Source organism: Podarcis muralis, chromosome 5, assembly GCF_964188315.1.
Source record: "Podarcis muralis chromosome 5, rPodMur119.hap1.1, whole genome shotgun sequence".
In the NCBI taxonomy this organism is placed as follows: domain Eukaryota; kingdom Metazoa; phylum Chordata; class Lepidosauria; order Squamata; family Lacertidae; genus Podarcis; species Podarcis muralis.
Genome location: NC_135659.1, coordinates 93,375,592 through 93,397,999, shown reverse-complemented (window position 1 = coordinate 93,397,999; position 22,408 = coordinate 93,375,592). Strand labels below are relative to the sequence as shown.

The 22,408-nt window shown below is 47.9% G+C and overlaps 1 long non-coding RNA gene across 2 annotated transcripts; it reads right to left on the bottom strand.

Moving 5' to 3' along the window:
* Positions 1-925: 925 nt before the first annotated feature.
* LOC114599740 (uncharacterized) lies at positions 926-14,769 on the bottom strand. Of its 2 annotated transcripts, none has more exons than XR_003707368.2 (2): positions 14,604-14,769; positions 926-3,349 (listed from the first exon to the last, which is right to left on the bottom strand). It is a non-coding gene; the product is annotated as an uncharacterized LOC114599740 (long non-coding RNA). The 2 variants fall into 2 exon arrangements; XR_013393039.1 differs by lacking the exon at positions 926-3,349 and adding an exon at positions 14,050-14,455.
* Positions 14,770-22,408: the final 7,639 nt, after the last annotated feature.

The following is a 22,408-nucleotide window of genomic DNA, read 5'->3' as shown; positions in this document are numbered from 1 at the left end:
ACACACACACACACAGAGAGAGAGAGAGAGAGAGTCCCCAAACCAATCATTGGCAAGAGCCCTGAACATCTCTGTAGACTCTAAAGTTTAGAGAAAAGGGACACAGGTAACATCTGAATGCAAGTTCAGCTTCCTCTTCCTGAACAGCTGGTCCATGTTGGGGTGATATGCATGCAACCCCCCATTCCAGCTGCTGGATTGAGCCAGAAACCACATATATGGCATTATTTTATGCTACTCCAGCTAGCGCTGCTGTTTTCCAGAACCTAATCCAGCAAAAGGCAGCGGTAACTAAGTCCCTTTGGTAACCAACACAGAATGGTCTTGCGCTGTTAATAAAGACCCATTGATTTCAATGGGAGTTCGCAGAGTTATATTTTGCTGCACTGTATTCTCTTGGCTTGAATTCAGAGTTCTGCTGGTGTGTTAAAGGCTCCCCCATGCATCTCAATGGAAGGTAGAGCTGTCGAAGACCCATGCCGCATTGCACCGTCTATTGAAGTGAATGCGGACTCTGCACAGATAGGAGCTCCAGATGCACAACGGAGCATCTGCAGAGTTCTGAATTTTATGTACTTATTTCTTATTACATTCCTATCCCGGCGAGCTCAAGATGGCATACACGGGTCTCCATTTCTATTGTCACAACAACCCTGTGAGGTAGGTTGGGCTGAGAGGCAGTGAGTTTCATGGCTAAGTGTGAAGTTGAACCCTGGTACCTTAGATCCTAATATGACAATCCAGCAGCTATGCTACATTTGCTCTCTGAATCTCACAGTGAGTCAAAACTAGCAATGTATCATTTGGATTTCTTTGCTTATTGGTACAAATAATCAAGCTGATGTACAGTACTGGATATGAAAAAAAATGCAGGGTGTCCTGTTTAAATCTGTGGCCTGAACTGAATGGAGGAAAACCATTGTGGTCTTTCTTTCTTTCTTTCTTTCTTTCTTTCTTTCTTTCTCAAATAATCACTGCATTTTTCGCTCTATAAGATGCACGAGACCACAAGACGCACCTAGTTTTTGGAGGAGGAAAACAAGAAAAAAAATATTCTGAATCTCAGAAGCCAGAACAGCAAGAGGGATCGCTGCGCAGCGAAAGCAGCAATCCCTCTTGCTGTTCTGGCTTCTGGGATAGCTGCGCAGCCTGCATTCGCTCCATAAGACGCACACACATTTCCCCTTACTTTCTAGGAAGGAAAAAGTGAGTCTTATAGAGCAAAAAATACGGTAAATCAATCCGCCAAAGGGGGACAAAATGACACCATGGACAGGACAAGGCCCCCACATAATGTGAATCTTCCCAAGAGGCCTGTGGAACCTTAAGCGTGAATTTTTATCTGCAAAACCCTCCAATTTTGGAAGGCAAAAGCCAGCCCATGCCCTACCAGCAATGGAGCCAGCAGGTGGCGATATTTGACGCAGGAGAGGACCACAAACTTCGAAGGCTGCTTCCTTCCCCCTTGGAAAATAAAATAAAAATAAATCAGTATAGCAGTTTGATATCATTAATTAGTGGCTCTGACATTTTAATTTAACTTCAGGAAAAATTAGTTTGCCTGAACAGGGAGGGCGGTGGGGGGTGGGATGGGCAGAGACATTAACCACATGAAACAGCATAGGAACGGGCTTGTTGGATGAGGCCAAGCCAATGACTCCACATTCTGCCCATCCTTCTGGGATGGAAAGCTGTTTGCTCCCAGCCTGGGGCACTCAGAGATGCACTGCACCTCTTCAAGAAGGTTCCACCGTTGACATCCACTGACATCCACCCGGACCTTGAATTTTTCTAACCCAGACTATTTAAACCAGTTGCCCTCCTCACACCCGGCCCCTACCAGCAAATTTCAACAAGTAATCATTTGCACCAACTGAAAGGAGGGCTCTCTCCTCTCCCCCACCCCCATATTGAATATTTATTTATTGTTCATTTATCTCATAAAACGTATACACCGCTTGCTTGTAAAAACCCTCAAAGTGGTTACGAAAAGAGAAAACAATAAACTTGAGAGAGAAATCGCAAGTCTGCAAAAGTTAAAATACTGAAACAGATTAAAATGACCTCGAGTTTCTAAGCACCAGAGTCGGCTTGTCTGAACGGGAATGTTTTTAGCAGGCTCCGAAAAGAATAAGTGTCTGCTGGATCTCTATAGACAGGGAGTTCCAAAGTTCACTGAACGATCGAGTTCTTACAAACATGAAATGGCTTGGCACCTATAGTGCTGCCAATTCCACTGACTGAAGTGGCTGTGTGGGCATGTGGCAAAGTGATCTCCTAGGCAAACTGGCCCCGAGTTGTTAAAGGCTAACGGTAACATGTCAAAATTGACCTGGTAGCAAATCGGCAACCAAGGCCAATCTGTGGGCCACAGGCATTCTATGCCGACAAGGCCTCACTCCCGTCAGCAATCGTGCTGCAGCATTCTGCCCCGACTGCAGCTTCCGGATCAAACGCAAAGGAAGGCCCCCCAAGCGGCGCATTGCAGTAATCCAGTCTTGAAGATTTGCCGTTCTGGTTTGAGGAGCCCTGCGTAATGTATTCCTGCATCTCAGATCTCAGCATCTTGCCCAAGCATTGCGCATTGTTCTGTAACCATCTGTTTCGGAGATGACACAAAAGGACGGCTTGGTGCCGGGCTAAGCACATTTGCAGCTCAACCCTATATATGTTTACTCAGATATTTTACACCATTGAACCCTACTAGGTTCAATGGTGCTTACTGGCAGGTAAGTGTGCGTAGGATTACACTGCAAAAAACAAAACCAAACAAAAAATATGTTGATTTGAATGGGCCAGATCCAGATTTAGTGATGCTTGCAGCAGCCGCAGTGTACTGAATATGACTAACTTTAAGTCCCACCGATTTCAGGAAATCTACTCACTGGTAAGCCTGGATTCAAGCTAGTGGATTTAAGACCAGGCTTAACTCTGTGTTGGGTTGTATCTGCGGGTCTTTAAACTGCCCCATAGTTTTGGGGTACACAGAAATACATTGCAATACAAGTACATAGATACACACATAGCATGTACCCTGGTTTTAAAATATATGGGTTGTACCCAGCTAAGCTTTACTCAAGAGTAGACCTACTGGAACAGATGGGCCTAAGTCAGTCTTGTTCATTTATTTAAGTGGGTCTCCTTGGAGTAGGGCTAGCATTGGCTACACCCCTCTGTATACTTTGTAAGCCGGTTGTGTGACGCGGAAAGAAAACAGAAATCTCGGCAGCGGAGCGGGTGCCTCAAAGCAATAAGGACAGTTGGAGGCAAGCACACTCCTGCGATCAAAATAAATCTGAGTTAATTGCAAGTGATCAGAACAAGATGTCAGTAAATCCATCTAAACCACCTGTGAGAAAAACAACAACAACAGATGAGAATTAAAACGTTATAAGTCTTTAACCAGCAGCCTTTATTTATTTGGGGTTGGGTTTTTTCCAATAGCATTGAAATATGTACTAGGGGGGGGGGGGAGGAATCAGAAGAGTAATTCTGTTCATAACCAATCTTTGCACAAAAGAAAAACCAACAGCCTTAAAAATAGCGATAATCCCGTACAAGACAAGCCACCATGAATTAAAGCTGCATAAGAGCAATAAACAATAAACTTTTAAGGGAATAATTATAGATTTCCATTAATAATGTAAATAAATGAATAAGAATGCATCTTTTTGGTATTTCAAAGTTGTTCTAGTGTCATCTAATTTAGCTGTCCTTTGGGCGGGGAATACTTAGATGTTATTCAACAGAATCATATGAAAGGCAGACTCAATAATATCATGGCCTTGGCTGTCTTAAGTCTGCCAGTTTCCATTGATATGATTTAGTCGGAGACCATCAGTTTATTTTGCCAAAATTTAAAGAAGCGCTTCTGGAAATACCCATTGAAGCCGAAGGAAGGGGGAAAATGTTCTGTTATAAGGATGCATTTGGAGACCAAGTCAAGCTAAAACAGGTCACACACACACACACACACACACACACACACACACACACACGATTTGCCCCTAAGACACCTTGCCTCAATGCAACAGAAGGAAGGAGAAATGGCCTGTAGATGGATGGATCCTAGAATCAAATGAATGGATGGATATTTGATGGAGAATATTCGCAGCTACAAGCCAGGGTGGCTCTGGGTCATCTATCCCAGAACGTGGAGCCCTCCAGTTCTGGCGGCCTACGGTACCCATAATCCCTGACCATTTGCCATGCTGGCTGGGGCTGATGGGAGTTGGAGTTCCACCAACATCCCCAGGGTCTGGGAAGGTCGTTTTAGGCTGTGACAGGCCACTGGGAGCCTGTACAGTAGTACCTCGGGTTAAGTACTTAATTCGTTCTGGAGGTTCGTTCTTAACCTGAAACTGTTCTTAACCTGAAGCACCACTTTAGCTAATGGGGCCTCTTGCTGCTGCCGTGGCACCAGAGCACGATTTCTGTTCTCATCCTGAAGCAAAGTTCTTAACCCGAGGTAATATTTCTGGGTTAGCAGAGTCTATAACCCGAGGTACCACTGTACTTTGGTGCTTTTTGATGGTAGAATTGGAAGAGGTGGGTGGGAAGGTGTAAAAGGCGACCCCTGCTGGAATCTGCCGGCATAGCAGCCTGACCTTATATTCGGTGTCCCCGGCCCAAGGGGGGCTCTCTGGGTGCGGGGTGGGGTGGGGAGTGCGGGGTAGGGGGGGCTCTTTCGGCTCAGCCTTTCTCCTCTTCTGCCCTTGTCGTGGTTGCGGCGCTCCCTCTAGTTCTGGGGAGACCCCAGCTGCTCTCCCCGTTGCAGTCGGGGGTTTGCAAAAAAAGAGGGACATTAGGGTTGGGGTGGGGGCAAGAGGCAGGGGTTCGTAGTGGCGCCCCCCGATCTCAGCTGGGATGTCACGGGGACCCTGCTCTTGGCATTCACCGCGTGCCTTAATTGTATGGACATTAAATCAAGGTCCGCTGTGAACACGCAGAGAAGGGCCCGGGAGTGAGGGGGCGTGGGGGGAGACCTTGGGAGGGGAGGGACAAAGCCAAGCAAGGTGGGGGCGAGTTGAATAAAGTCAAGGGCGTAATTAGGATAGGGACAGCAAGCCTGGTCCCTCTGCTGCCCTCCCCGCCACCAACCAACACACCTAACACAACGCGGCCATGCAGACTTCCATAAGAAGCGCATCCGAAGCCACCGGGTCCTGCACGCTGGCGCCCCCTACCGTTTCCCAAAAGCAGGCGCAACCTTGCACCGAGACTGCAACGCGCGCGTACTCGCATAAGATGTCCTCACTTCATTTTAAACATAGAGATAGTCCCTTTAGCACACGCATGTCAGTGCACACTCATAACACACGCAGTGCGCACGCGTAACCCCAGCTCTGTCACACATGCAGTCATACAACGAACCACTTTCTTGCTGTTCCGCAGAAACACCTAGTTTTTACGCGGGCACGCACGCGGGCACACACACACACACACACACACAGAGAGAGAGAGAGAGAGAGAGAGAGAGAGAGAGTCTGTCTTAATGCAGAGAAAGGACAAATAACCTTCTTTGCACGCGCCCATATCCACACACACACACACACAACGCACTCTGGACAACACAGCTCAGGGTCATAACAGCGACACATCCCTCCTCTCTGTATTCGTCCCTGCTCAGGCCGAGGAAACCACACAAGCCAGCCTCCCTCCTGCGCAGGTTGCAGTGACGGCGTGTGCTTAAGCAGGGTATCCAACCGAATAAATCAAAGATACGCAGAGCGAGGTGGATGCATTGCTCACCTTATCCCACAATAAGCAAAAGCGCGTGGGGGGTGGGGGAAGCGCAGAGGTCTCCGAAACACGCGCGGGTACGCGCATCATTGCCCAGCGCGCGCACTTTTGCGCGCACGTCTTCCTCTTCTCCACCTTTCCCAAATCCTCTCCAGTCCAGAGTGCCCTGCACACATTCCCCCTCTCTCTCCCATCCCAAGGAAGCCTCCACGAACCCCATCGTGAAATTTTGCAACGAGCCTGTTGTAATATTTTAAAAGGAGCGCAAAGCTCTCAGAAATTGCTGCTTAGCTTAGAGAGCGAACCTAGGAAAATGGAGCGTGGCAAACGCACCCACGCGCACAATCACACGCAGGGTGTTTAACACTGCACTGGGGAAATTTTATATATATATATTGTTTTCCCCCACCCCCACAAGAAAATAAAACATTATAAACAGCAGCCAAGGGCACCCCGAAACAATCTGCTCCAGAATGCAGCAAACGGCTTTAGATGAGTCCCAATCGCACAGTCAGGAAGGTTTAAGATTTAAGGAGTGGGGGAGATAGGAAGAGAAGATGGGACTTTATCTAAGCGCTCCCCGAGCAACTCAAAGAAGGCCGCAGAGGAGCTGCAACGCCAGACAACTTCGCCTGACGCCCCGATCAGCAAGCGCGCCATCCATCTCATCACAGGACACTCAACGATTGCAGAAATCGACCAAGCCTTTGCCTCGACGGTTAAAAGCCTGCCCCATGCGCCGAATAAAATCCCGAATAACACTTGCTCTTTCCCGAAAAGCCATAAAACGGAATCTAACAGAAAGAAGCGACTTAAAAAAATTAAAAAAGAATATTAGAAATAAATATATATTTTTAAAAATCCTTATATGCAATGGAGTGACTTGCCCCCAGGATCCAGAAAGGTGGGAGACAACGAGGTGGAAATCTACCCTGAGCAGCTCAGGTGGGGCAGACAGACTCAAGGAGAAAATGTCAAAAGTTTTGAGGCAAAGCGTTTGGGGATTTTTTTTGTTTTGTTTCTCTAAAAAAGAAGCAGCAGCTTTGATTTTTCAGATTATCGCCCCACCCCCACCGCCGTCCATCTGCTAATTTGGATAAGAAAGGACGGCTGCACTCAGTCTTACAATTTGCAATACGCGCGCGGGGGGGGGGGGGGAGATGTTAGAAAAAAGAATCCGAATTCGTGCCAAATAAATTTGACTGCTCCCCCTCACCCGCTTCCCCAACGCCCCTCACCTCCCTCCCCCACAACATTTGCAACCGATATACTAACAGGACTCAAATTAAAGGCGTTGATCTTCCGATGGTGAGGGGGGGGGGCGCCATGTCCTTTCGCCGTCAGCCCCCAGCCCCCAGCCTCGGCGTTAGCCGATTCAGCGCGGGCTGGTTTTTTTCTTTTTTCTTGGAAAGCCCATTCCGACCGAAGCATCTCCGGGACCCACAAAACGCGCCTCTGGTCCAGCGCCTGGGCGCGCGCATCATTGTATTTCTCTCTCGCGCCCAGAGAATTACGTTAAACGCATCTCTGAGGTTCTGTTTTGTTTTTAAAGCCCACCAAAATCAAACAAAAAATACTGCAAAAAAAAAAAAAATCTGTCGAAAAGACCTCTTTTGGAGAGTTCATTTAGCTATTTTTATTTTTTAAAAAGTAATCAGGTGCTATTTTTCTCTCTTTGAACGAAGAAAGCGGCTCTTGTCGGAGGACGCATGGAGAAACGCCAAAATTGCAAGAATATAAAGATTATTTTTTTTTTAAAAAACGGCAAAAACCAGATTCCTTTGCCGGCTGATCCGCTTTGCAACGAGGAGCGAACAGGCTTCCTACGCGCCGCCGCCGCCCTCCTCCGCCTCTCTTTTCTCTTTCCTCCTTTCCGTCCTCCAGCGCTCTTTTTCAAAAGACGCCCTTTCTCTCTCCACGCCTCCCCCTCTTAGATCTTCCTAGGCTAGCAAAGGAGGGCTTGGGGAGAGAGAGGGAGGCGGTGGGTCCTCTCTAGTCCTGGCTGGCTTGTGCTGGTCCAAGCTAAAGGGTGAGACCTTCTTCCTCTCTTCTTCTTCCTCTTCTTCCTTTCTCTCTTTCTCTCCCTCCCTCGCTCTCTCTCTCCATCCATCCCAAGCTCCGGAGCGCATCTGCTGATTGAGGTTCAGCGCAAGAGGATTACATTGGGACGCAATGACGTCATGGCCAGGACAGAAGTTCGCTTCCATTAGCCAAATCCTCATCAGCAAAGATGCCCTTGAAACTGCGGGAGGGGGGGAGGGAGAGGGAGATCGGGGGGGGGGGGAGGGCGAGTTTGGAGGTTGGCCGGGTGGCTGGGCCTCTGCAGGATTTGGGGAGTGAGGAGGGATGGGCTTGGGGTTCACATCTCCAAGGTGATTTTTTAAAAAATAAAAAATATTATCATTTTGCATGGTAGAGGCGGGTGGGTGGGAGGTTACTGAGACATAAAAGGCTCGCGGAAGGGGTTGCAGATTTAGGCAGGACCCTGATCACCTCCCCCCACTCTCTGTTGCAAAGCTGGGGTTGCCTAGGGGAGGGCGGCTCTTAAGAGTATGGAGGCATCCTGCAAAGGGCCTACGGGCCGGGTTGGAAATTGAAGAGGGCCACTGGTAGTCAGAAATAACCCAAAGACATCCTCCCTCCCCCCCCCCCCGCTCAAAAAGAGGGAGAAGAGGAGAGGCAGAGCAAAGAAGGAGGAGGGCGGAAAAGGAGAGCGGTCTAACCCATAGTCCTTTTCCTTACCTCAGAAGACACCCGCAAATCTCACCCACCCACCCGCGCGCTCGCCTCCACTCACGGCCCCCCCTCGGCCCTCCCCAGCTAGTTGACGTGCATATCATTTGAGAAACAGATCCCAAATCATTGGAAAGCCAGCCAGCCTCGCCCTCCTTCCGGCTTCCAGCCCTCCCCCCAAAAAACACCCCCTCCTCCCCACGAACACACACCTGGAAGGAAGGAAGGAAGGAAGGAAGGAAGGAAGGAAGGAAGGAAGGAAGGAAGGAAGGGAGAAAGGGAGAAGTCATGGAAACAAGGCGGAGAGAATCCGAGGACAGAAAGAAATCCCGCAAGGGAGAAAAATCCTGCCTCGGGTTTGGGGAATGGGGTCCCTGATCTGCGACATAAAAGATCCCCTTCATCGCTCGCATTTAGGGTTTGGGAGCGAGGGATCATTTCGCTTTCTCGGTCACGCGCGGAGAGAGAGAGATGGGCACGGTATACATTCTGATTTCATCGTCTCACATTCTGTCTCTCAGCAGCACACATACACACGTTCTCTTCCGGCCCGATCCCCTGTGCGTTTGCTCGGAAGAAGTACTACGATGCGCATAAAGGGCCTTAAGCTTGCGTAAAATAACACACACACACACGCATACATTAAGATTGCACGCGGAGATGGGGAAATTGGCGCATAAATGCCGGAGGTCTGGATCCTGCCCCAAAGAAGGGTGTCCCCCCCCCCACCACCACTATTGGGAGAGGTTTGAGCAAGACCTGAATGCCTATCTGCTTGCCTTCAGTCCTTACGTCAGGCTGGATACGATCCTCACGCAGGATCTTTTTTTTCGGGAGGAGGGGGGTTAGGAATGGCCACGATCCTAGCCAAGCGAAGCGCTGTCACCCGCGGGATCACCTGGGCGTCGACTGAGATGCAGGTCCCTGCGAAGGATGATTACCAGGGCAGCCTGGGCACAGAGAACGGCGCAGAATGGAAGGTCTATGCTGGATTAGGCCCCATCGACGAGGGCTTTGACCGGCCTTTGCCCAGTGTGAAGGAAGGAGCAGGGATCCCAGCTCACGCAAGCGCGCGGGGGAAGATCGACGGCCTCCGGGTTACATAACCTTCCACTTGCATGAGATGCTATGCCTGCGCCCGACCCCACCGCGCCCAGCATCTAAAACCCACTCAGTCCCTGTCATTCTGCTTTTTCTCTTCCCTGAACTCGCAATAGCCCCTTCCCTAGGTAAGCTAAACCAACCTTCTGCCGTCTGGTTCCAAAACACTGGGTCTCTCTCATCTCTGTGTGTATATATATTTAAAAGTGTCCCTGACACCCGTCTTTCCAACCAAAGATAGAATAAATAATATTATATTATTAAGAAGCATAACTATCAGGGAAGAGTATTTTTTTAAAAAAAACCATTCTCATGTATACGCACACCACGCAATTGCAAAACGCCAGAGGCTCCTGATTTTTCGATATTTATAGCTGTAGAGACGGAAGATAGTGTACACACGAATACACCGTACTACTGCAAAAGCCAGCTCTGAACACACACACAAAACCTTCCACTGGTTCCATTGTTTCAAGGCAAGATTTTGGGGTGTTTTGTCATTCATGACTATATTTTCAAGATAAGAAGAAATATATATATATATTTAAAGGCGGCGACGTGGGGGAGGGGGGAGGTTTGCAAATAGGAAGGGCTCTCCCTCCCTGAAAAGCACTGGGATGTAACCAATTTTTGTTCTGAACGTGGCACTCAAAGACGCCAGGGGCCAAACAAACGGACGGATTCTTCTTCTATTCCGCCCTTGGAATAGATCATAAAACCATTCTGCGGTTGCTGGTGGCGAGGCGGGGCCGTATCCTCACCCAGACCGATCCACAAGCCTGTTAAGGCGCAGCAAAGCCGCCCCAGTCCCAATATTTCCCCCGTTTTGAAAAATTGCGAGAGAACTGGCGGGTGGGGAGAAATAAAAGGGGGAAATAAGAAAAAAAACAAAATCATAATCCGGGTTTGCAAAGCAGCAGCAGATCTGTTGAGGGCTGCAGATACTTGCAGCACCATCCGCGAGAAATCTCAGCCTTCAAGGTGTGTAGGGCGTGAGTAAGGGGGGGGGGAGATAAACAGAAGCTATTCCCCCCCCCCTTTTGTATGTGTGCATCTAAGCCCAACTGTGTGGGCGAAAGCAAAGGGTGGCCCTGTATTTTTACACACAAAAAATATTGCTTGAAATATTGGGGAGGGGGCGATAGGAAGAGGAGAGCCCAGCCAACGTTGCGCGCTCTCGGGTAGCGAATGCAGTTTCCATTCTCTCAGTTCCTCTCTCCTCCTGCCTCCTGCGCAGTCAAGGACGAGGGAGGCTCGGACGCCTCGTAAACTGCTTTAGCCTCCCTCCAGCTACAAGGCTGTGGCCGGCGGAGCCGAAAGCGCATCGTTTACCCGGCATCCACTCCCCATCCTTCAGCTGCGTTGGGTCCGGGCTGCATCTTTCCTTCCCAGCACAAGTAGAGTCACATCCCAGCTGGGGAGAAGCGGAAGGAAAAGTCCCAAAGCGTTTCCGGCTTGTGCCATGTCCCCGAGATGGCACTTTAGGAAAATAACAATAAAGAGAAACGGATCTCTGGAAGCCACGGTTCCAGCCACAGTGGAAGCGCTGATCCCACTGGGAAAAGACGCAAAGTTTGTTTAAAAAAAACAAAAACGCGCGAGTGTCATTGCTGAGGAGGGAGCCTCATTGAAGAGGACTGACTCCGGAGTAAACCTCCCCAATTGAAATAATAATAATAATAATAATAATAATAATAATAATAATAATAATAATAATAATAATAATAATATACAACTTTGGCTAGCTGGTCTTCCTAGTTCCTGTCATCCAGCTAGGCCTTCGAAACGCCTCCAATCTTTCACATTTGAAGAGTTCAAAGGCTGAATTTCTACGAAGAGGCTGCCGAATCTCTTGTATTCTTTAAATCTCTCCTCCCCCAGTTTCCCTTTTTTAAAGGCACCAAAATGTGGAAAAGGAGGACATTTTTTTTGGAGGGAGTAGTAGCATAGGGCCAGTGATTATTTTGGGGGGAGAGTGAAACCCCATTCCCTCTGGTGGGCAACCCCCCCAAGCCCCCCCCAAACAAAACAAAACAAAAACAAAACACCGAGCACCAGTCACCCAAACCCAGCTCACTCCTCTTGCCACCCGGGTCCCCTTTTCTCTCCGGGCCCTTGTGCCCCCCCCCCCTGCCTCGCCGTTCTCTGCCTGACCCAGCAAAGTTAGACGGGGTGGGGTGCGGTGGACGGTGGCCATGCAGCTGTGCGGTCCAAACGGTGCTGAAGCGCCTCAGCTACAGCAGCCAACGGGCCTGGCTTCTCGCTTCGGCGGCGGCGGCGCGCAGCTTCGCTGTCCATGGTATTGATGCAACCCGCGCTCGCCTTCCCTGGTCACACTTGCACCCACCTCCGTGTAGGCTCAGTTTTGCTGCCTCCTCCGCCTCCCTCCCTTCTGCTCCCCTCGCCCCCACCCGCTTCTCAGTCTTTTCTTTTCTTTAAGCTGCCCCTTAGATCCCCCTTCCCCCATAAATCAAAAGTATCTGTAAGATCAACGTCCTTCCTTCCTTCCTTCCTTCCTTCCTTCCTTCCTTCCTTCCTTCCTTCCTTCCTTCCTTCCTTCCTTCCTTCCTTCCTTCCTTCCTTCCTTCCTTCCTGGAATATAAAAAATCCCAGCAATGGGGTTTGGGCTAGATTACCCATTGGGTCCCTCCTAACGCTACAATTCTATTATTTGAAATCCTTCGAAAGGCCGTGGCTTTTCACTGCGGAGCGGAACGTTAAAAAGGAAAAGGGGTAGTGGTTTTTTATTATCCGCGGGTGCATATTATCCACACAGCGATCTCAAGGCCCCTTGCCTTCTCTCCGGGCGCCCTGCCATTGTCCTTCCTCTTTATTGATTGCATGTTCTTCGGGGCAGAGAGCCGCCCGCTCTCGCGCTGAAATTGCTCTGCTAAGCGCCCCACTTGACAGGCGCCGGTGGGTGAGTCGCATGTGGCAAGCAGCAGCAGATGTCGCCACGTTAAAGCGTGGGCTCCCTCAGTGAAGTCAATTGGGCTTTTAAAGGCGCCTTGTACAGTTGCTAGTCCTCAGTAAAAACCGATCTGCTAAGTCCCATTTAAAGTCTAGCAAAGTTGACTGAGGGAACGGAAAAGGCACCACAATACAAACAAACAAGCAAGCAAGCAAGCAAGCAAGCAAGCAAGCAAGTACACTGAAAAGCAATTAACTAAAAAAAAGCAAACGAAACGATTTGCAACACAGTTAAGCTTACAGACACCAGGAACTGCTAGCCTACAACCGCAGAGCCAATGCGTTCAGTACCATGAATGAGAATTGTTTGGCCTGCATTTCCAGCGTCTCCGGCTTAAGCGGGCTGCGGATCGGGGCAATTAAAGGTGGCGGTGAGAGATCTAGGCCGTGTTTCTACTCGGCTGAGTGTGCATTGCGGCGCGCGCGCGCGAGGGGGGTGGGATGCGGATTAAAGTCCACCTGTCATTGAAATCACCATCGCGGCTCGTCCTAGCAATTTTGCATTTAATTGTTCAGCCTCGTGGCCTTGAAAAGAAAGGTGGGAGTTGTTCCTCCCTATCTCTGTGGGACCAGACCAAGAGAAGGGCCCAGGGAGGTAGGGAGAAGACAAATAACAACTTTGGGGTTTTGAAAAAGCCGGAGAAGGAAAATCGAAAGGTTTGTGCGCGGAGCGCTGATCTCCATGGGCCATCTGAATACCGTTTCGTTTTATTTTATTGTTCAGTCCCAGGATTTGATTGTTTACAATCGACCTTTTAAAGCGCCTCTTCTTTTCTTTTGCAATGGAGGTGTAGTTATATCTGATCCATTTCGCTGAACATTTCTCTGTTGGCATTTTCACCCTCTCCGCTTTAAGGCCAATTGCATTTCTTTAAATAATGCTCCCAAATGTGTCCATTTTCTTTCTCTTAATGATCAGAGGAGCCAATTGATTCGAAGACCTTTTCTTCCTTCCTTCCTTTCTTTCCTTCCCCTCCCCCCAGACCACCACCTACTGTTTCTCAGACAAAGAGATCGTAAACGTGCGAATTTCGCTCCTTCCTTCTCCAGACCTTCCAATACACCCGCAAAGGGGGGGGGGGGAGCGCTTTAAAGGGGGGGACCACCCCACCACCCCATTCCCCAGTCCGTAAGACCAGAAAATCCACCAAGCAAACGATTATCCTTAAAAACCTGCCGGTTCGGCACCTACGCCAAACGCAACACCCCCACACGCACCTCGGTAAAAATTTAAAATAAGAAACACACCAAAACCTCTCTATGCAATTGACCAAGAAAGCCAGACTTCTTTCTAAAAGCAAAACCCATCGTTCATTTTGCTGATCTGAGCGATACTCAACAAATTTCTCCTCTCCGCATCTACAATCTTATTCGGGCTACCGATTTCGGCACCTCCATCGCTTATTCCCCCCTAAGTGCTTCCCACTGATTTATAACTGGGAAGATACTATCTATATAGTAAGAAGGTGCGTACACACAAACATCACACATCGGAGAGAAAGGGAGGGGACAAAATGATATATTCGCAAACGGGCACATGTTGTCAGAGTCAGACCACATATTATAGATTCTCTCTCTCTCTCTCTCTCTCTCTCTCTCTCTCTCTCTCTCTCTCACACACACACACACACACACACACACACACACACACACACGTCCTGTATATTTTATAAAACATTCCCGCATCACATTCTTATCGAGGCGCACACAAACAGGCGCTCCGTAAACGCAGGTGGATCTTTTGTTGCAATGTCCCCAAAAAAATCTAGATTGGGGGGAGAGGGAGAGAGAGAGAAAATAAAATCCACGTGGAATTTGAAAAACGAGGACAAAACCCGCTTTCTGGTTGGACTTACAAAGGGGCTGCAATCTTCTCTGGTCTTCTTGTCCTTTTCTTCTTCTTGGCCTCCTTAAGAGCTGATATTATTATTATTATTATTATTATTATTATTATTATTATTATTATTATTATTAAAAAATAAAATAAAATAAAAAACATGGTGTGCAGATCTGCAATAAAAATAAATACCAATGTCTCCCTCCCCATCATCACTCACCTTCGACAGCCCCCAGTCTACCTCTGTGCGCCCCCCTTTCCTCCTCTGATTTCTCAGAGTCTTTCTCTAGGTTGTAAAATGAGGGGACGCTGTGAGCTTTTCCCAAGGTACTTCTGAGATTCCGGCCCCTCAGCCCCTTAAGAAAGGAGGTGGGGCCCTTTGAAACGCATCCCCCATTCAATGGCATTCATTCTGCCCGCTCCTAACGGTCTTTGGCCAGCAAATCCACACCAAGGGGAGGGGGGAGGGGGGTCTCGAAGCCCCCCTCCCCCCTCTCCTCCTCACCTCCCTGTCTTACGAGCACACAATAGCCACCAGCTCACCAGCTCTTTCTCAAACATTCGCCGAGCAGAAGAATGCCTTCTCCTCCCGCCCCCCCGCCTCCACACACCCCTCACCGCAGCAAACCCCCACTGCCGCTTCTCTCTCTCTCTCTCACCCCCCCCCCTCAGCCCCACACACTTCCCACCGGCTCCTGAATGTATGCAGAATCGCAAGGAGACACCATCGCCTCCAGGGCGCATCGCCCCGGTTGGGGCTCCGACCCCCAGTTTCTCCTGCCCCGAGAGAATCCTGGGTGCGAACAAGGAAATAAAAATAATTCCCCCCAAAATGCACCTTTATTAGCAGGAAGGAATAATGATTTCCCCAATCCACCCACCCACCACCTTCTTTCCCTTTTGTGAACTAGATAATGGATACATAATGTCATTCTATGCCATTTTAGTCGTTTCTCAGGACAGCAAGGACCGAAATGGGGTTTTCGCTGCCCTGCTTTGGGCTGTCAGCACCCAGTGATGTTTTTTGGCGCATTGTGGGATGTTCCGCAGCTCTTAAGGTCCTTGGAATTGCCACCCCACAAGTTAGAAGAAGATGGAGGAGGGGTTACTTTGCCCCTAGGAATGGTCAAGGAAATTTCCATTTATGCTCAGCCCTCTGATTGCAAGTGTGGGCGCTTCCCTTTGGGTTTGTGGGGATGCTATTTTGGGCTTTCTCTGGCCACATTGAGGCGCATTTCCCCAGAGCGAGTAAACACTGGCGCAATAGAGAGTTTTGCTGGGGACTCGCTTAGACCAGGCAAGAAAATGGGCACCTGAGATCATATTGATATTGACAGCGATAAAAACAATGTTAAACAATGCCATGATTTGTCCCCACCCCATACTGAAGCATGCTTTTAAGATGGCAGTGGCGGAGGAGGGGGTAAAGCAAGATGTCAGTTTGTCCAGAGGCTTGGAAAGGGCAGCAGGTCTGCTGGGCAGAACTCCGGCCACTCTGGTTTGCTTCATGTCTGCAGCCAACACTGCAAGGCACATTTGGCCGCTGATCATTGGTGCTGGGGAAGAGCAAAAAAAAAGAGGCACATTGTATCATCTTGCATTGTTGTTGTTGTTGTTTAGTCGTTTAGTTGTGTCCGACTCCTCGTGACCCCATGGACCAGAGCACGCCAGGCACTCCTGTCTTCCACTGCCTCCCGCAGCTTGGTCAAACTCATCTCGTCCTCTGTCGTCCCCTTCTCCTTGTGTCCTCCATCTTTCCCAGCACCAGGGTCTTTTCCAGGAAGTCTTCTCTTCTCATGAAGTGGCCAAAGTATTGGAGCCTCAGCTTCAGGATCTGTCCTTCCAGTGAGCACTCAGGGCTGATTTCCTTCAGAATGGATAGATTTGATCTTCTTGCAGGCCATGGGACTTTCAAGAGTCTCCTCCAGCACCATAATTCCAAAGCATCAGTTCTTCAGCAATCAGCCTTCTTTATGGTCCAGCTCTTACTTCCATATATCACTACTGGGAAAACCATAGCTTTAACTATACGGACCTTTGTTGGCAAGGTGATGCCTTTGCTTTTATGTTGCATTGGGGACATTGAAAGCGGCCTTCTGCTGAGTCAGCCCATTGGTCTACCTACACTGGCTGGCAGCAGCACTCCATTGTTTCAGGTAGGGTTCTCTCCCAGCACCACCCTGGAGGTGCTGGGGACTTAACCCGGGGTCTTCTGCATGAAAAGCCTATGCTCTGCCACTGAAAGCAGCAAGATATTCAGCACAACAGCTTCTGAGCAGGAGCAGCTCATTCGGGTGGCGAGAGATTGGGTTGTTAGAAAGACGCTTGGTTGTTTCCTTATTTTAGCAGTTCCTGTGCGGCTCAAGGTGGCCTCCAATGATAAAGCAAGCTGAATTCATTTTGAACACACTGGACTATAATGAACTGGTTTGTGGGGAGCAAATTGGAAGCCTAGGCAGGTGCACCTGACAATTTATGGAGATGGAGGAGGAGGAGGAGGAAAGGAGAAGGAGGAGGAGGAGGAGGAGGAGGAGAAGAAGAAGAAGAAGAAGAAGAAGAAGAAGAAGAAGAAGAAGAAGAGAGGTCTCTGCCTCCAGGAGCTTACAGCCTAATAGTATGACTGGGCCAATTTGTTAAAACATATTTTCAAGTCACATTGTTTTTAACTGGGGAGTTGGAGGGAAGAGAGACTGGAATTTGTAAAAAATACTTAACTTTGTTGGGATTTGGAAGTGGGCAGGTACCACAGGGAGGGAGGAAAAGAAAGACATAAGGCAAGCCATGCCCATATTAAACATTTAAAGCACATAAGCTTACCCCAGTAATCATGGGGAGTGTAGTTATTTTAAAGGGTGCTGGGAATTGCAGTTTGGGGGTGCGGTGGGATAAAGCACAGACTAACAAGGCCAGAAAATGCTGTTTGGGAGAATGTGGCTCAGTGGTGGAACATCTGCTGGGCACGCAGAAGGTCTCAGGGTTGACCTCCTGGCATCGCCAGGTAGGGCTAGGAAACAGCCTGGCCTGAAAACCTGGAAAGCTTCTGCCAGTCAGTGTGGGCAACATTGAACTAGACCAGGGTTTCCCAAACTTGGGTCTCCAGCTGTTTTTGAACTACAGTTCCCATCACCCCTGGCCACTGGTCCTGTGAGCTAGGGATATAATAAAAATATAATGTAATAATATAATAATATAATAATTGCCCGGCTTAGTATATTATAGTTTCATATAACAAAGGTGAAGTTTTCACTGTCTATCCATTTTTCTTACCTTCCTTTGACCCTGTTTCATGCAAAGGGGGAAGAGAGACAAGACAAAGTACAGTATTTTTCGCTCTATAAGACGCACCAGACCACAAGACGCACCTAGTTTTGGGAGGAGGAAAACAAGAAAAAAAATATTCTGAATCTCAGAAGCCAGAACAGCAAGAGGGATCGCTGCATAGTGAAAGCAGCAATCCCTCTTGCTGTTCTTGCTTCTGTGATAGCTGCGCAGCCTGCATTCACTCCATAAGATGCACACACATTTCCCCTTACTTTTTAGGAGGGAAAAAGCGAGTCTTATAGAGCAAAAAATACGGTAAGGATTTTTGATCGCCAAGCCTATGAAGTTGCCTTTCAGAATCACCTTTACCAGAACAAAACCTGTTTGACTGGAATTAATATTTGCATTCCACTTTCCCAGCAACAATGCTAAGCTCAGAGTGGCTCACAATAATAACTTAACATCAAAAATTAACAAATGTCACAGCCTCCTTAATGATGTCAAAAACACAGTTTCATATAAATAGGGCGAAAAGCCCCAGCAAAATTCATCAAACAATGAATAATACAAGCTCATAGTGATTCAAAGTATCAGAAATGGCTGCTAATAAACACAAAAACCCATTGCCAGTTGGACACATGATATTTTGCTAAATTATGAATCTGCAGCATTAATAGCAGCAATAGATTTCCTTTAGATCTAAAATCTCTCTCTCAAACAGCTGCACATTTTGCAGCATAGTAAACCATTCCAGGCTAGTTATTGCAGTTTCCATACATATGGCATGCCAAGATTTTGATTGCCTCTGTTTTATGTCACCTTAACAGTCATGGCTTCCTGCAAGGGATCCTGGGAATTGTAGTTTAGTGAACTGTGACAATTTTCCTGTCTGAGACCAGTAACCTTCCCTCGCAGCGTTAATTCCCACGGTGCCCTGTGGAAATAAATGACAAAACTGTGCAGCGCAGAGGAGCCCAGGCTGGGCTTTTCAAAACAGAGAAACGCACAGAAGCAGGATGGAGATTATGGAACATGTTGCGGTTGTGCATAGGCCATATTTGCTGCTAAACGCATCTCTGCAGTGTGGCTAGTGGAAAAGAGTCTTGCGTGAAGATAATCAGTACTGATGCATTTATGTACTTTGTGCATTTACTTTGTAGGCAAATCTGAACTGCTGATGCCTTTCCACAGGGTTTCATGCAAAATCAATCTCTCTCTCTCTCTCTCTCTCTCTCTCTCTCTCTCTCTCTCTCTCTCTCTCTCTCTGTATATCACTGCAATCAGTTCCTGCTTGCAGGCTTCTCACAGGCATCTGGCCGGCAAATGTGAGGGCAGAATGCAGGATTACGGTAAATGGGACTTTGGTCTGGTCCAGCAGGGTGCTTCTTAAGTTCCAATGCCCACTAGACATTGGCTCCAGAAACAAAATGCCCCTTTGAGGTGACTTGGATTGGTCTGCATGTCTTCTGATTGGCTCAAGCAGCCCAAAAAGGTACATACAAGTGTGGTGTAGTGGTTAAGAGCAGTGGACTCATAATCTGGTGAACTGGGTTTGCACCCCCGCTCTTCCACATGCAGCTGTTGGGTGACCTTGGGCTAGTCACACTTCTCTGAAGTCTCTCAGCCTCATTCACCTCACAGAGTGTTTGCTGTGGGGGAGGAAGGGAAAGGAGAATGTTAGCCGCTTTGAGACTCCTTTGTTGTTGTTGTTGTTTAGTCGTGTCCGACTCTTCATGACCCCATGGACCAGAGCACGCCAGGCACTCCTGTCTTCCACTGCTTCCCGCAGTTTGGTCAGACTCATGTTTGTAGCTTCGAGAACACTGTCCAACCATCTCATCCTCTGTCGTCCCCTTCTCCTTGTGCCCTCCATCTTTCCCAACACCAGGGTCTTTTCCAAGGAGTCTTCTGTTCTCATGAGGTGGCCAAAGTATTGGAGCCTCAGCTTCAGGATCTGTCCTTCCAGTGAGCACTCAGGGCTGATTTCCTTCAGAATGGAGAGGTTTGATCTTCTTGCAGTCCATGGGACTCTCAAGAGTCTCCTCCAACACCATAATTCAAAAGCATCAATTCTTCACCGATCAGCCTTCTTTATGGTCCAGCTCTCACTTCCATAGGATAGTGATAAAGCAGGATATCAAATCCTGTTCCCAAATTAAGTCCAGGTTACTGTCCTCTTGTTTGGCTTTTCATCACATTGCAAAGCCTTTTTGGAAGACTTTTGGTTAAATCATTCAATCCTGCCAGAAGCTGTTTTGATTATTTTATGGAGCGCCTTTGGATTATTATTTTCATTGAATGGGATTTTCAGGCCACTTAGTCATCCATAACCTTTAAGTGGCTTGCAGAGTATATTTAAAAATATTGATAAAAGCAAAGATTAAAAGCGATTAAACCTAAAAAGCTGATCGCAAATTGATCAGCGCTTGTTTAAAATATGCATGTTAAAATGAAATTGTATGTTAAAATTGTATGCCTGGGTAGCATGTTATTACTATTTCAAGTTCCGCTGCCCCTGTATTTGTTAGCTTTATTTTCATTCGGTTTTCGTTTGTTGTTCGCCTTGAAGTCTTATGGGAAGAAAGGCGTGATAAAAAAAACAGACAAACAAATAAATAGAATGAACCTGAAGCCTAATATAATGCTTGCTTATTCAGCCCGATTCATGCATGTTTACTTAGCAGAACCCTCCACCCAACCCTGGAACCCTGGAATTCAATGTATCCTGTTCTTGCAAGACCTTTCTTGCCTCTTGAATCATCAGGGGTGGCTCTGCTCCATGTTTTACCTCCATCTAAACCACAGAGCCTAGGGCTTGCCGATCAGAAGGTCGGCGGTTCAAATCCCCACAACGGGGTGAGCTCCCGTTGCTCAGTCCCTGCTCCTGCCCCCCTAGCAGTTCGAAAGCATACCAGTGCAAGTAGATAAATAGGTACCACTCTGGCGGGAAGGTAAACGCCGTTTCTGTGCACTGGGGTAGGGTGGGGGAATATTTCAAAGGGTAGGTGCCACAAAACAGAAGGCCTGGTTCCTACGTTGTGCAGAACACACCTCCTGATAGAATGCATCTGCCGCAGGTCCTTTCCTGCAGAACACAGCAATCAGTTGCACATAAAAGAGGTGAGGTTGTTTTTCAGGTATCCTGGCCCCAAAGTGTGGGAATGAGCAGGGAGGCAGAAGAGGATATATTGTTTATTAATATCCTTCCTAACTTGTGTTGGCAAGTTCCTTTACTTAGCAGAGTTTACATTCCCCCTTTACATACATAGCGGATAGTTGGTTACAGGCTTGTGTAAGCCTCTCACTATTAGGTTCCTGGTAAGTTCCCTTATATCCCTCTTAAAAGAATAAACATGCCACAATCTTATTTAAAGTCAGTGAAAGAAGTTTACTCACATCATCAGTTCACTGTTGGATCCCTGAAGGCAGACTTAGTTACGGATATATATATGTAGATCTATCCCATATGGAGATAATCCCAGTGTCCTCTGTTGGCTGAAAGCAACAGAGCATTTCTAGCTAAAAAGCTGCTCCAATGATGAATGGAGTCAGAGAGAGAGAGAGAGAGAGAGAGAGAGAGAGAGCTGTGTGTCCTGTCCTTTTGTGTTACCTGGACAGGTAAGGTCACACCCACCTCTAGTCACATGCAAAGGAAGGATGTTCCAGCCCAGGAGGAAACAGGAAGTTTTCGATGTGCTGAACCAAACATTCCCCTGCATGTCCATTCTAGGAAAACAAGGAATGTTGTACTTGACTGCTTCTTATGTATCACATCCCACATGAATTTGTCCTCTTTTAAAGCCATCCAGGTAGGTGGCCATCTCTGCCTCCTGGGCAGTACCATAGTTTGACTATGTGCTGCAAGAAAAAATATTTTCTTTTAAATGTCCTAAATTTTCCAACACCCAGATTCATTCGATGCCCGTGAGTTGTATTGTTTGGAGAGAAGGGAAAAACTTTGTTTTTATCTGCTTTCTCCATGCAGACATAATTTCGTAAGCTTCTATCATGTGGGATGTGATCCATGACAGGCAGTCAAGTACAACATTCCTTGAAATGCTAGAGAAGACATGCGAGGGAATGTTTGGTCCAGCCAGTCGAAAACTTCCTGTTCCTCCTGGCTGGAGCATCCTTCCTTTTGCACGTGATAGAAGGTGGGCACAACCTAAGCTGTCCAGGTAACAAAAGGACGAGTCACGCAGCAACCTCTCTCTTTTTGACTCCCTTATTCATATGATCAGCTTTCAGCTAGCAGAAGCACTGGGATTATTCCCCCCTATGGGGTAGATCCACATGTACGTATTTGTAACTACGTCTGGCTTCAGGAATCCAACTGTGAACTGATGTGAGTAAACTTCTTTTACTGACTTTGAATAAGATTGTGGCGTCTTTATTCTTTTACGAGGGATTCAAGGGAACTTACCAGGAATGTACAAGAGACTTCAAAGAAGCATGACTAGCCTAAGGTCACCCAACAGCTGCATGTGGAGGAGCAGAGACGCGAACCTGGTTCCCCAGATTACGAGTCTACCGCTCTTAACCACTACACCACACTGGTTTCCAAATACCAGTTGTTGGAAACCATGGGAAGGGAGAGGGCTCTTGTGGTCATGGCCTGCTCCCTGGTTTCCCACAGGGAAGCCACTGTGAGAATGGGATGCTGGACTAGATGGACCATTGGACTGGATCCACCAGGCTATTCTCATGTTCTTATGTGCAGAAGAAAGGGAGAAGATGTAGTACTGGGCTACCGTTCACAATGAC